Below are 13,263 nucleotides of genomic sequence, written 5' to 3' on the forward strand. Positions count from 1 at the left end.
GAAAATAGAAATCAACCACAGAAATAAACACAGGAAAAGAACAAACACCTGGAAACTAAACAACATTCTTCTAAAAATCCAATGGGTCAATGAGGAAATGAATGAGGAAATTAGAAAATACCTTGAGACAAACAAAAATAGAAACAAAACTTTACAGGGATTTCCCTGGTGGTTTAGTAGTAATGAATCCACCTTCCAATGCAGGAGATGTGGGTTTGATCCCTGGTCGGGTAACTAAGATGCTGTGGGGCAACTAAGTCCACAAGTCACAACTACTAAGCTCACACGTCTCAACAAGAGAGCCTGTGTGCTGCAGACTACAGAGCCCACGTGCTCTGGAGCCCTTGTGCAACAACTATAGAAGAGAAAACCCACATGCCACAACTAGAGAGAAGCCCATGCACCTCAATGAAGAGCCTGTGTCACAATGAAAGATCCTGCATGCCTCAACGACAATCCTGCAAGCAGCAACTAAGGCCTGATGCAGCCAAAAATAAATAAATAAATGCAAAAATGAAAATAAAGTGAAGCTATGTGATTTCATTACAAAAGAGAAACATAGCTTTACAAAATATATGGGATGCAGCAAAAACGGTTCTAAGAGGGAAGCTTATAGTAATACAGGCCATCCTCAAAAATTAAGAAAATTCTCAAATAAATAACTTAATGTACCACCTAAAAGAATTAGAAAAAGAAGAAAAAAGCCCACAGTCAGAAGAAGGAAGGAAATAATAATGATCAGAGAGAAAATAAATAAAATAGAGATAAAAAAACAATAGAGGAACTTCCCTGGTGGTGCAGTGGTTGAGAATCCACCTGCCAATGCAGGGGACATGGGTTCAAGCCCTGGTCCAGGAAGATCCCAGATGCCGCAGAGCAACTAAGCCCATGAACCACAACTACTGAGCCTGCGCTCTAGAGTCCGTGCGCCTAGAGCCCATGCTCCATAACAAGAGAAGCCACTGAAATGAGAAGCCCAGGCAGCACAATGAAGAGTAGTCCCTGCTCCCCACAATTAGAGAAAATCCCATGCATTGCAACAAAGACCCAACGAGCCTAAATTAATTAATTAACTAATTTATTAAAAGAAAAACAAACAATAGAAAAGATCAATGAAACGAAGAACTGGTTTCTTGAAAAAAAAGGAAAATAATATGGATAAACCTTTATCCAGGGTCACAAAGAAGAAAAGAGAGGGGACCTAAATAAACAAAATAAGAAATGACAGAAGAGACATAACAACTGATGTCACAGATATACAAAAATTCATAAGATAATACTATGAACAGTGATATGCCAATAAATTGGAAAACCTAGAAGAGGTGGACAAATTTCTAGAAGGACACAGCCGGTCAAGATTGAATCAAGAAGAAATAGCCAATTTGAACATAATGATCACTAGACATAAAATGACTTTGTAAAAATCAGACACTGCAAATGAAAGTCCAGGACCGAACGGCTTTACAGGGGAACTCTAGTAAACACACAACGAAGAACGTATACTTATACTTTTCAAAGAATTCCAAAAAAAACTAAAGAGCATGCAACATTCCAAATTCTTTATATGATACATTTACCCCAATACCAAAACCAGATGAATACACTACCAAAAACAAAAAAAGACAGGAAATTAGAGGCCAATAACTTTGATGAATACAGTTAAAAATCGGGCTTCCCTGGTGGCGCAGTGGTTGAGAGTCCGCCTGCCGATGCAGTAGACGCAGGTTCGTGCCCTGGTCCAGGAAGATCCCACATGCCACGGAGCATCTGGGCCTGTGAGCCATGGCCGCTGAGCCTGCATGGCTGGAGCCTGTGCTCCACAACAGGAGAGGCCACAACAGTGAGAGGCCCACGTACTGAAAGAAAAAATCCACAACAATATATTAGCAAACTGAATCCATCAATATATAAAAAGGATCAGACACCATGATCAAGTTGGATTTCTTCCAGGGTCACAAGGATGGTTCAACATTTGCAAATCAATCAATGTTATACACCACATTAACAAAAGGAAGGATAAAAATCACATGAGATATCAATAGATACAGAAAAAGCAGTTCACAATATTCATCATCTATTCACAATAAAACTCTCTTCAAAGCTGTGTAAAGAAAACATCTCTCAATGTAATAAAGGCCACTTGAGACCAACCCACAACTAACATTATACTCAATGGTGAAAACCTGAAATCTTTCCTGCTAAATTCAGGAACAAGACAAGAATGCCCACTCTTGCTATTTCTAGGTAATATACTATTGGAAGCCCTAGTCACAGTAATAAGAAAGAAAAATAAAATGTATCCAATTTCGAAGGTAAGAGATAAAACTGCCACTGCTGGCAGGCACATGACATGATATAGAGAACCTGAAAGTTTCCATCCCAAAATTATTAGAACCCTTAAATGAATTCAGCAAGGCTGTAGGATACAAGATTACTATACAGAAATTTGTTGTGTTTCTAGACATTAATATTGAAATATCAGAAAGAGAAAGCAAAAATCAAGTTTAAAATTGCATGAAACAGAATAAAATACCTAGGAATAATCTTAACCAAGAGGTGAAAGGCCTATACTCTGAAAACTATAAAATAGTGATGAAGGAAATTGAAGATGATACAGAGAAATGGAAAGATATCTGGGGCTTTTGAACTGGAAGAATTAATATTGGTGAAATGACCATATTAACCAAAGCAATCTACAGATTTAATGCAATCCCTATCAAAATTCCCATGACATTTTTCACAGAACTAGAACAAACAATCCTAAAATTCATATGGAACCACAAAAGGTCCTGAATTGCCAAAGCAATCTTGAAAAAAAGAACAAAGCTTGAGGTATCACACTCCCTGACTTCAGACTATGCTACAAAGCTACAGAAATCAAAACAGCATAGTACTGGCACAGAAAGAGAGACATAGATCAGTGGAACAGAGTAGAGAGGCCTGAAATAAACCCACACACCCACGGTCAATTAATCTATGGCAAAGGAGGCAAGAATATACAATGGAGAAAAGACAGACCTTCAACAAGTGGTGCTGGGAAAACTGGACAACTACATGTAAATAAATGAGATTAGAACATTCCCTTACACCATATACAAAAATAAATTCAAAATGGTTTAAAGACTTCAATGTATGACATGGAACCATAAAACTCCTAGAAGAGAACACAGGTAAAACTCTTTGACATAAATTGTAGCAATATTTTCTTAGATCATTCTCCCAAGGCAAAAGAAATGAAAGCAAGAAAAACAAATAAAAAACAAACAAATGGGACCTAATTAAACCTAAAACCTTTTGCATAGCAAGGGAAACCATTGACAAAATGAAAAGACAAACTACAGTATAGGAGAAAGTATTTGCAAAGGATGTGACAGACAAGGGGTTAATATGCAAAATATACAAACAGCTCATACAACTCAATTTCCAAAAAGCAAACAACCCAATCAAAAACTGGGCAGAAGGCTGGAATATTCATTTTTCCAAAGAAGACATACAGATGGTTAACAGGCATATGTAAAGATGTTCAACATAGCTAATTTTTAGAGAAAATAAAATCAAAACCACAGTGAGATATCACATCACACCTGTCAGGATGGCTACCATCAAAAAGTCTACAAATAACAAACGTTGGAGAGGATGTGGAGAAAAGAGAACGCTTGAGCACTTTTGGAGGGAATGTAAATTGGTGCAGCCACTATGGAAAACATTATGGAGGTTTCCCCAGAAACTGATAATAGAACTACCATACGATGCAGCAATTCTACTCCTCGTTATATATCTGGAAAATAATAAAAACACTAATTAAAAAGATATATGCATCCCAATGCTTATAGCAATAGTATTTACAACAGCCAAGACATGGAGGGAACCCAAGTTCATAACAACAGGTTAATGGGTTAAGAAGATGTGTTATATGTAAACAATGGAATATTACTCAGCCATAAAAAGAATAAAGTTCTGCCATTTGCAGTAACGTGGTTGAACCTAAGGAATATTATATTTAGTGAAGTAAGTCAGACAGAAAGGAAAGTACTGTATGATATCATTTGTATGTGGAGTCTAAAACATACAAATAAATGTATATGAAAAGCAAACATACTCACAAGATATAGAAAATAAACTTGTGGTTACCAAAGGGGGGAAGGGACAAATTAGGGGTATGAGGTTAACATATACAAACTACTAAGTATAAAATAGTTAGGCACAGGCATATGTTGTATAGCATGGGGAATTATTGCCATTATATTGTAATAATGTAATGGAGTATAAGCTACAAAAATACCAAATCACTATGCTGTACATTGGAAACAAATATAATGCTGTAAATCAACTATACTTCAATTTAAAAAAAGGATTCCTGCAAAGAAAACATAATCAAAATTCTAATCATGCCAGCACAAGAGACTAACAAGGAAATAACTGAGTTGACACCTCCTTCTTCAAGTACAAGCTTTTCCTCAACTATGATACTGAGTAAAACAATGACAATCTAAATAGGCTTGACAAAAAGTCAGCTCAGATCAGTCAACAGTCCTAGGAAAACTATTTGAAATACAAATTTACATCCTCAGTTATTTCTTATGTCACCCTACATGTATGTATATTGTGCAGTTAAAAAATTATGAAATGTTAATGTCTGAAACTGTCATGCTTACTAAAATATTTACAAATATAGTTTAATCTTTCAACATTTTTATTTATATTTTGGGGCTTATTTTATAATATGTAGTACCATGAATGCTAATGTTCCATGCAGAATGTGTAAACAAATAAATAAGCACAAAAGGGTGAAAACTCAAATTTTATTTTTTTACTGGGTACATAACCTAAAAGTTATGTACCACCACTGTAAAAGATAAAATGTATTAAAAGATAAACGGAGGCATTTAAAAAATATTAACAGTTAATTTGAGCAAAAATCAATTACAATAGGACAGCACTTAAACTGGAAGTGTTTAAGAGCACTCCAGTGACATGTGCTAGGGGCAAGACTTTTATAGAGAAGATGTGGAAGCAAAGCAAGGAAGTTATTTGATTGGCTATAGCTTCAGCGGTTGCCTTGCTCGGGAAAGTCTGGTTGGCTGTTTGTGATTAGATGTTCTTGGTATAAATTTCTTAACCTTGGGGTATTTGCTGGCTTAGGTTTTCGTTTGCTTACATAGTCTGTAAAAGCATTAACATCACCTAAGTCTAATGAGCTTTTTGTTTAATTTAACAAGGGATGGAGAGAGAGCTGACCTCTGTCTAGAACTTTGTCGGGGATTAATCTTTCAAAAACACAGAGAACCAGGGAAAGATAATCCAGGAGTAAGTGTACTGAAATCAGGAGCACAGAAGCACATGTGTTCCTTTTCTTAGAAAGACAAAATAATTGGAATATTTCTTTCAACTTTTTTTTAACCAAAGTGTCTCAGACCTGATCATTTACTATCTGTGAATGAGAATTAAATTTTGAAAACCAAGAATACCAGATGAAGGCAAAAATCTATGACCATTAAACAAAGACTGATTTTTAAGGAATTCTAAAGCATAATACACTTTGTTAAGGATGATCTCAAAAAGAGAGTTGATAACAAGGATATGAAAGAAACTATACTTGGAAAATTAAATATCTCCTTAGCAGTATGTTAGTCTGCATTGGTATATAAGTTGATAAGCAATTTTTTTCCTGAACAAACCCTAAATAGTCTTAAGTAATAGATTAAATGAAGGAAATAACCAGAGGACACAATATGTTAAGTACCTTATTGTGTATCTGGAATCATGTAAAGCTTGCCAAATTCATGCTCATCATAGTCTATATTTGCAGGTTAAAAAATTGATGTTGACATAAAAAAGAATGAAATATTGCCATTTTCAGCAACATGTATGGACCTAGAGATTATCATACTAAGTGAAGTAAGTCAGACAAAGACAAATATTATATGATATCACTTATATGTGGAATCTAAAAATATGATACAAATGAACTTATTTACAAAATGGAAACAGACTCACAGACATAGAAGACAAACTTATGGTTACCAAAGGGGAAAGGGGGAATAAATTAGGAGTTTGGGATTAACAGATACACACTATTATATGTAAAAAAGACTAACTGTATAGCACAGGGAACTATATTCAATACTTTGTAATAACCTATAATGGAAAAGAGTCTAAAAAGAATATATATATATATATATCTGAATCAGTTTTTGTATACCTGAAACTAACAGAATATTGTAAATCAACTATATTTCAATTTTAAAAATGGAGGCTGAGAGAATCTAAGCAACTTGACCAAGATTATCCAGCTAATAAGTGACAGAACTAAGATTTTTAATTCGCAACTATCTGATACCAAAGACAGAGCTCTTTCTACTGAAACATGCTATCTCCCAGAAGTAAAGGTGTTATGTTCTCTAAGAACCAATAACTAAATTCATTTCTCACCAGTAAGGGTGACCTTAACAAAGCCATTTTGTGGTTCCCATCAAACGAAGAGTGAGATCTCCTTAGCTTTCCTGCTTCTCTTTTACTCTTTTTAACAGGTATTTGGGATATAATTCAATTCTGTATTTATTTGTGTAATTTACAACCTTTTATTCTTTCTGAAACTTTTGATCCTCTGATATTTTTAGCAAGTTTATGTATTTTTAATTTCCTTTGATCTGCACAAAATTTCTTGGTACCTCTGAAGAAAGCAAAATGAATCAGAACAGTAAATCAATTCTTTCTTTTTCTAAATGTCTTGTTTTCTCTTCTTTCATCCTTAATGACAATTTCATCATTTTGACCCACTGAAGCTTTAGAATTTGTAACTATAATCATGCTTTTAGAAACTGATATTAAGTAAATCAGTGCGCTTTAGAGGTGGAACAAATTGAGTAATAGTTTTGGCATTTTAATTCCTCCCTCTCATTCTAATTTTTTTTTTTTTTTTTTTTTTTTGTGGTACGCGGGCCTCTCACCACTGTGGCCTCTCCCTTTGTGGAGCACAGGCTCCGGACGCGCAGGTCCAGCAGCCATGGCTCACGGGCCCAGCCCCTCCGCGGCATGTGGGATCTTCCCGGACCAGGGCACGAACCCGTGTCGCCTGCATCGGCAGGCGGACTCCCAACCACTGCACCACCAGGGAAGCCCAATTCCTCCCTCTCTTAAACAGCATACCTAAATTCGACATATTCAGTATACCTGGCCTAAGGATAAATATTTAGCTCTAGTGGCAACTCTTTGAAATGATGATTAAACCCAAAAACCCTTCTACAAATTATTCATTTAAAACCTTAGGCTTAATTGAAATTCAAATTTAAATAAGTAGATCAAAGTGAAAAATGATGCTACCACACTAAATAAGATGAAAACACTGTATAAACTTTTGCTTTTCTGAAGGCTTGACTTTTAAGACTTAGAATTCATTCCTCTATCAGAGTCATATAGAAGATCAAGATATGTTACGAAATTTAATTTTACTTAGTCAAATGAAAAATCAGGACATTTCAGATTTGTGTTATCTTTTTGCTATTAGTGGATTGTCACTAGGCTATTCTGATTCAGTATTTAATTTTGTTAGTCAATTTAAATCATCCATGTAAAAGCTTTCTGGCTGAAATGTCAATACCTTAAACATAATACTGAAATTATATTTCTTTTTGTCCTGAGACATCAAAGATAATTTTCCAAACTTCTGATAATAATAACAAGCAACTGATTATTTGTCTTCACCCCAACTTTGAAATGAGATTTAGAAAAAGAAGCCCCAGAAGATGATATAATTAGATGTACTTTCTCTTTAACGATGAACCATTTATGTTCCTTATTCTGAACATTTTTCCTTCACACGTAGAATAAAATAGTATAAAAAAATATTGGGAGTGTTTTTAAAGAAGTTCCATCTCTATGTTTCTTAGAACTCCTTGATGATGTCATCTTTCAAAATCATGGAAAATCTTTGTTACCATTATTTTAAAAATTCAACTCAAAATGGCCCACAGACTTGTATAGGTATAAGCATGCTCAAGTAACAAATACACACAATAAACTTATTGCGTATTCTCTACTGCTGAAAGCCATGCTACTTACACACATACCTAAGTATATTAAGCCAAAACCAAATGCATATGTGGGTGGAAAACTTCTTGAAGTTTCCTACTCCTCTTGAGTCATAAGTAGTTGACTGAATAATTGCTAAAATTTCTAAAATTTTATTTCACTCAAGCTTTATTGTTTGTAAGAATTACCTAATGTGCTTGTTAACACAGTCGATAATTGCCAGGTATCCCTGGGAAAATTCTAATTTATTTCATCTCTTCTGGGAGGCAGTAACCTGAAACATGTGGTCTGTGGACCATAATTTGATAAACATCCCCCTAGACACTTGCCCCCCATTTCCAAAGGCTATTTATAACTTGTGGAGGAAATTTTTCTCCTGCAAATGTTTTCCTACCTTGAAAAAGTACCTGAAAACACATACTAATCCCTCAAGACCCACCCCAAGTATCACCTCTTCAGCAAACGTCCTTTGATTGGCTGAGACACAATCTTTCCATGCTCTAGCAGTAGCAGTGATAATATTAGCAGCCTACTTCATCTACAGTCAATGAAGCACTTCTTAGTTGGGTCCAGAACCAACTGCCAGCATCTCTAGCAGGGCAACAGCAGGCACAAGAGCATGGGCTTCCACCCAGAAACAATAGCTGCTTCTAAACTCTGAGTGCTACCCCTCTTTTTTCCCCTCTTCCTATCCTCATTCTCTTCCCTCTTGTTCTTCCAGACCTCCCAATACCTGTTTGAAATACTTTGTTTTATATATCAAGACTGGTTCTTGATACAATTTTCTTAACAATTTTCTTGGATAATTGGCAAAATCTGAACTCAACAATGGCCTAAACACAATGTTTTTGAGATATTATATGTTCCTTAGCATAATTTAAAGAAAATATTCCATACTCATATCACCCAACAGGGTCAATAGGGTACTTCCTTCTCTAAGGCACTGAGTAATGCCTTAGTAACCTAGAGTTTTGCTTTAGTGAGGGGAGCTCTGGAATTCTTGAAAATCTCTGTGGCAACTTGTCATTACTATGTGAGGAATGACGTTGGATGATGCTCTCATTGTACTGGACCCCCTGATTTCAGTGGAGCCAGGTGGGAGTGCTCCACTGGCATAAATAAGGTGAGTACAATTACCCTAATGGCCAGCAAGGACAGAATGACAATCAGAATGCTTCATCACAAAGGGACCTTTGAGGATGGCTTACTGATCATTGTGTTTCTAGGAATTAAATAGATAAGAAGTCCACTTAGATATTATTTAATCTATATACATTTTTAAAAAACCTTTAGGTCCAGTGAGTAGAAATCTTAAGAGTTCATGGCCTCTTGGCCTGTTCTCCATCTTAAGCCAATTCAAAGACTGAGAGACCCTTGATTAAAGTTGAGGAAAAGCCATGGTGAGGAAGGGCCCCATTAGAGTATTACAAAGTATATTCTGTGACTTTTTCTCTAAATCTTCCCTCAAAGGCTTATGTAGCCATTTATCTTATGCAGTGTACTGTACACAGTACACTGGAGAAGTGGAAATAAACTGATTATGTGGAACTAGACACAGGCTCTGTGTTGATGTTGATCTCTGGATACCCAAAACATTTCTATTGTCCACCTGACCTAAAAGGTACTTATGGAGCTCAAGTGATAAAGAGATGTGGCTCTGGCCTGTCTCACTGTGGGCCCATTGGGTCTGTAGACCATCCTATGTTTATTTCCCTAGTTCTTGATTGTTTAATTACAATAGTCATATTCAAAAATAACAAAATCTTCCACTGGTTTCCTGATCAATGGAATGATGGCTCTTATGATAAGACCAATGGTCAGCCCCACATCTGTTGGAACTGTCCACATGTATCAGAACTGTAAACCAAAGCCAATTCTGCATTCATGGGGGGAATTGCAAGGATAAGTGCCATCATCAAAGATTTGAAAGACTGAGTTTTATGGTTGTTATTATTTCCTTATTTAACTCACCTATTTGGCCTGTGCCAAAGGTAGAAGAGGCTTGGAGAATGACATAAATGTAACAAGGTTGTCATTCCAATTTTAGCTGTTAAAAACACATGGTCTAGTTTCTGGAACAAATCAACACAGTAATGCTTTATTATCTATATTAGTTAGTAAAGGCCACTAAAAAGTAGATTGGTTTACATGGCAGGAAAAATAGCACACCTTCCCTGACTTACTTCTAGATTATGTTAAGCTTTGCAGCTTTCTATCATAATCTAGGACTCAGGGACCTCGATCATTTTGACATCTCACAGAATATCACAAAGACCAGAAATGGTCCATTGCATCTTTCACATATCACATCACTCTTACAGTGACACTCCCACCTCCCTCTTCTACATTTAAGAACCTTATGATTATATTGAGCCTATCCAGATGATCCAGAATAATCCCTTATTTTAAGGTCAACTGATTAACAACCTTTATTTTATCTGCCACGTTAATTCCCTTTGCCATGGAAAGTAACACATTCACAGGTTCGGGTGAATGTGTTTTGGAAGCTATTATTCTGCCTGCACTAGGATCTTATGACTCAGGAGATTCAACAATATTGGAAGATTCTGTGTCAAAACAGAAATGCTATATGAAGACTCTGGAAGGCCCCAATTAAAAATCAGAGCAGAAATCCCTAGGATTTTGGAGGAAAGCCATGTTCTCTTATGTGTATAGCTACCCTTTGAAAGAATAGCTCCTAGCTTGCTAGTGAACCCTGTTACAAACAAATGTCTGACCAAAGGATACTACATTATCAGGGGCCTAAACTACACATCATATATTGAGTGCTATCTAATCTACAAAATTATGAAGTTGGATGTGCAGAGCAATATTCCATCATCAAATGGAAATGAGGTTAAAATTGGGCAAGTTCTGAAGCCCAAATAAAATTCTCTCAGAACCTTCTCTGTCTGCATTCTTGCTTCTCTCACAACCCACAAGTACTGCCTTATAGGGTGTTCCATGTTACCAGTTAGCTAAGGAATAAAAATCTTGGGTCTGGTTTATAGATGGAGAGACAAGATACACTGGCACATGCTGGAAGTGAACTACGATAACACTATAATCATTGAAAGATAGTGGGGAAGGGAAATTATCTCAGTAGGTAGAAGTTCAAGTCTATCTTGCTGTTCACTATACATGGGACAGAGAGAAAGCTTAATGTTCAGATCTTCACTGATTTATAGGCAATGAATGCATCTGGCTTAACCAGATAGTCATAGATTTAGAAGATACAAGATGACCTGACTTGTGATAAGGATGTCTTAGCAAGAGATATGTAAACCTATGGCTCAGAATGGGCAAGAGTAAAAGGAAATTTGGATCTCAAGTTAATACTCACTAAAGTGTATCCACTAGAGTGGAGGCTGTCAGTAATCAAAAGGACAAGATTACACATTCTGTAAATGTCAACCAGCCCTTTTACCAGCCACCATAGTGCTTGTTCAACACAAAATGAACATCATAACAAGGAAGGAGGACCCAACAACATGGACTTCCCCTCACTAAGCCTATTCAACTTACTACTACTGCTGAGTGCTCTACCTACCAGCAGTAGAGGACAATGTGTGATCCTCAGTAAGGGATCAACCAGACACCTAGTAACAGATTGATGACAATGGGCACTTTCATCATGGATCACTCACAATGGTACCTGTAATGGGTTGGATAGTGTCTCTCCAAAATTCATATCTACCTACAACCTCATAATATGATCTTATATGAAGATAGGGTCTTTGAAGATGTAATTAGTTAAAGATCTCCATATTAAATTATCCGGAATTTATGGTAAGACCTAAATTGAATGACTGGTGTCTTTACAATTGGAGAGAAATACAAGGAGAAGATGGAAATGTGAAGATAGAGTTATTGGAGTTTAAAGATCAGAGTTATGAGGACGAGGGGAAGCTGGCGGAAGAGTAAGATGTGGAGATCACCTTCCTCCCCACAGATACACCAGAAATACATCTATACGTGGAACAACTCCTACAGAACACATACTGAATGCTGGCAGAAGACCTCAGACCTCCCAAAAGGCAAGAAACTCCCCACGTACCTGGGTACGGCAAAAGAAAAAACAGAGACAAAAGAATAGGGATGGGACTTGCACCAGTGGGAGGAAGCTGTGAAGGAGGAAATGTTTCCACACACTAGGAAGCCCCTTCGTGGGCGGAGACTGCGGGTGGCAGAGCGGGGGAGCTTTGAAACCGCGGAGGAGAGCACAGCAACAGGGGTGTGGAAGGCAAAGCGGGGAGATTCCCGCACAGAGGATCGGTGCCGACCGGCACTCACCAGCCCGAGAGGCTTCTCTGCCCACCCGTCGGGGCAGGCGGGGCTGCGAGCTGAGGCTTGGGCTTTGGTCGGAGTGCAGGGAGAGGACTGCGGTTGGCGGCGTGAACACAGCCTGAAGTGGTTAGTGCACCACGGCTAGCCGGGAGGGAGTCCGGGAAAAGGGCTGGAGCTGCCGAAGAGGCAAGAGACTTTTAATTCCCTCTTTGTTTCCGGGTGTGCGAGGAGGGGGGATTGAGAGCACTGCTTAAAGGAACTCCAGAGACGGGCATGAGCTGCGGCTAAAAGCATGGACCACAGAGACGGGTGGAAGACGCTAAGCTGCTGCTGCTGCCACCAAGGGGCCTGTGTGCGAGCACAGGTCACTATCCACCCCCCTCTTCCAGGGAGCCTGTGCAGCCTGCCACTGCCAGGTTCCCGGGATCCAGGGACAACTTCCCTGGGAGAACGCACGGTGGGCCTCAGGCTGGTGCAATGTCACTCCGGCCACTGCTGCCGCAGGCTCGCCCCACACACCGTGCCCCTCCCTCCCCCCGGCCTGGGTGAGCCAGAGCCCCCGAATCAGCGGCTCCTTTAACCCCGTCCTGTCTGAGTGAAAAACAGACGCCCACCAGCGACCTACACGCAGAGGTGGCGCCAAATCCAAAGCTGAGCCCCTGGAAGCTGTGAGAACAAAGAAAAGAAAGGGAAATCTCTCCCAGCAGCCTCAGAAGTAGCAGATTAAAGCTCCACAAACAACTTGATGTACCCTGCATCTGTGGAATACATGAATAGACAATGAATCGTCCCAAATTAAGGAGGTGGACTTTGAGAGCAAGATTTATGATTTTTTCCCCTTTTCCTCTTTTTGTGAGTGTGTATGTGTATGCTTCTGTGTGAGATTTTCTCTGTATAGCTTTGCTTCCACCACTTGTCCTAGGGTTCTATCCATCCATGTTTTTT

Source organism: Monodon monoceros, unplaced genomic scaffold, assembly GCF_005190385.1.
Source record: "Monodon monoceros isolate NGI ecotype Baffin Bay Population unplaced genomic scaffold, NGI_Narwhal_1 Super_Scaffold_19, whole genome shotgun sequence".
NCBI classification, from domain to species: Eukaryota; Metazoa; Chordata; class Mammalia; order Artiodactyla; family Monodontidae; genus Monodon; species Monodon monoceros.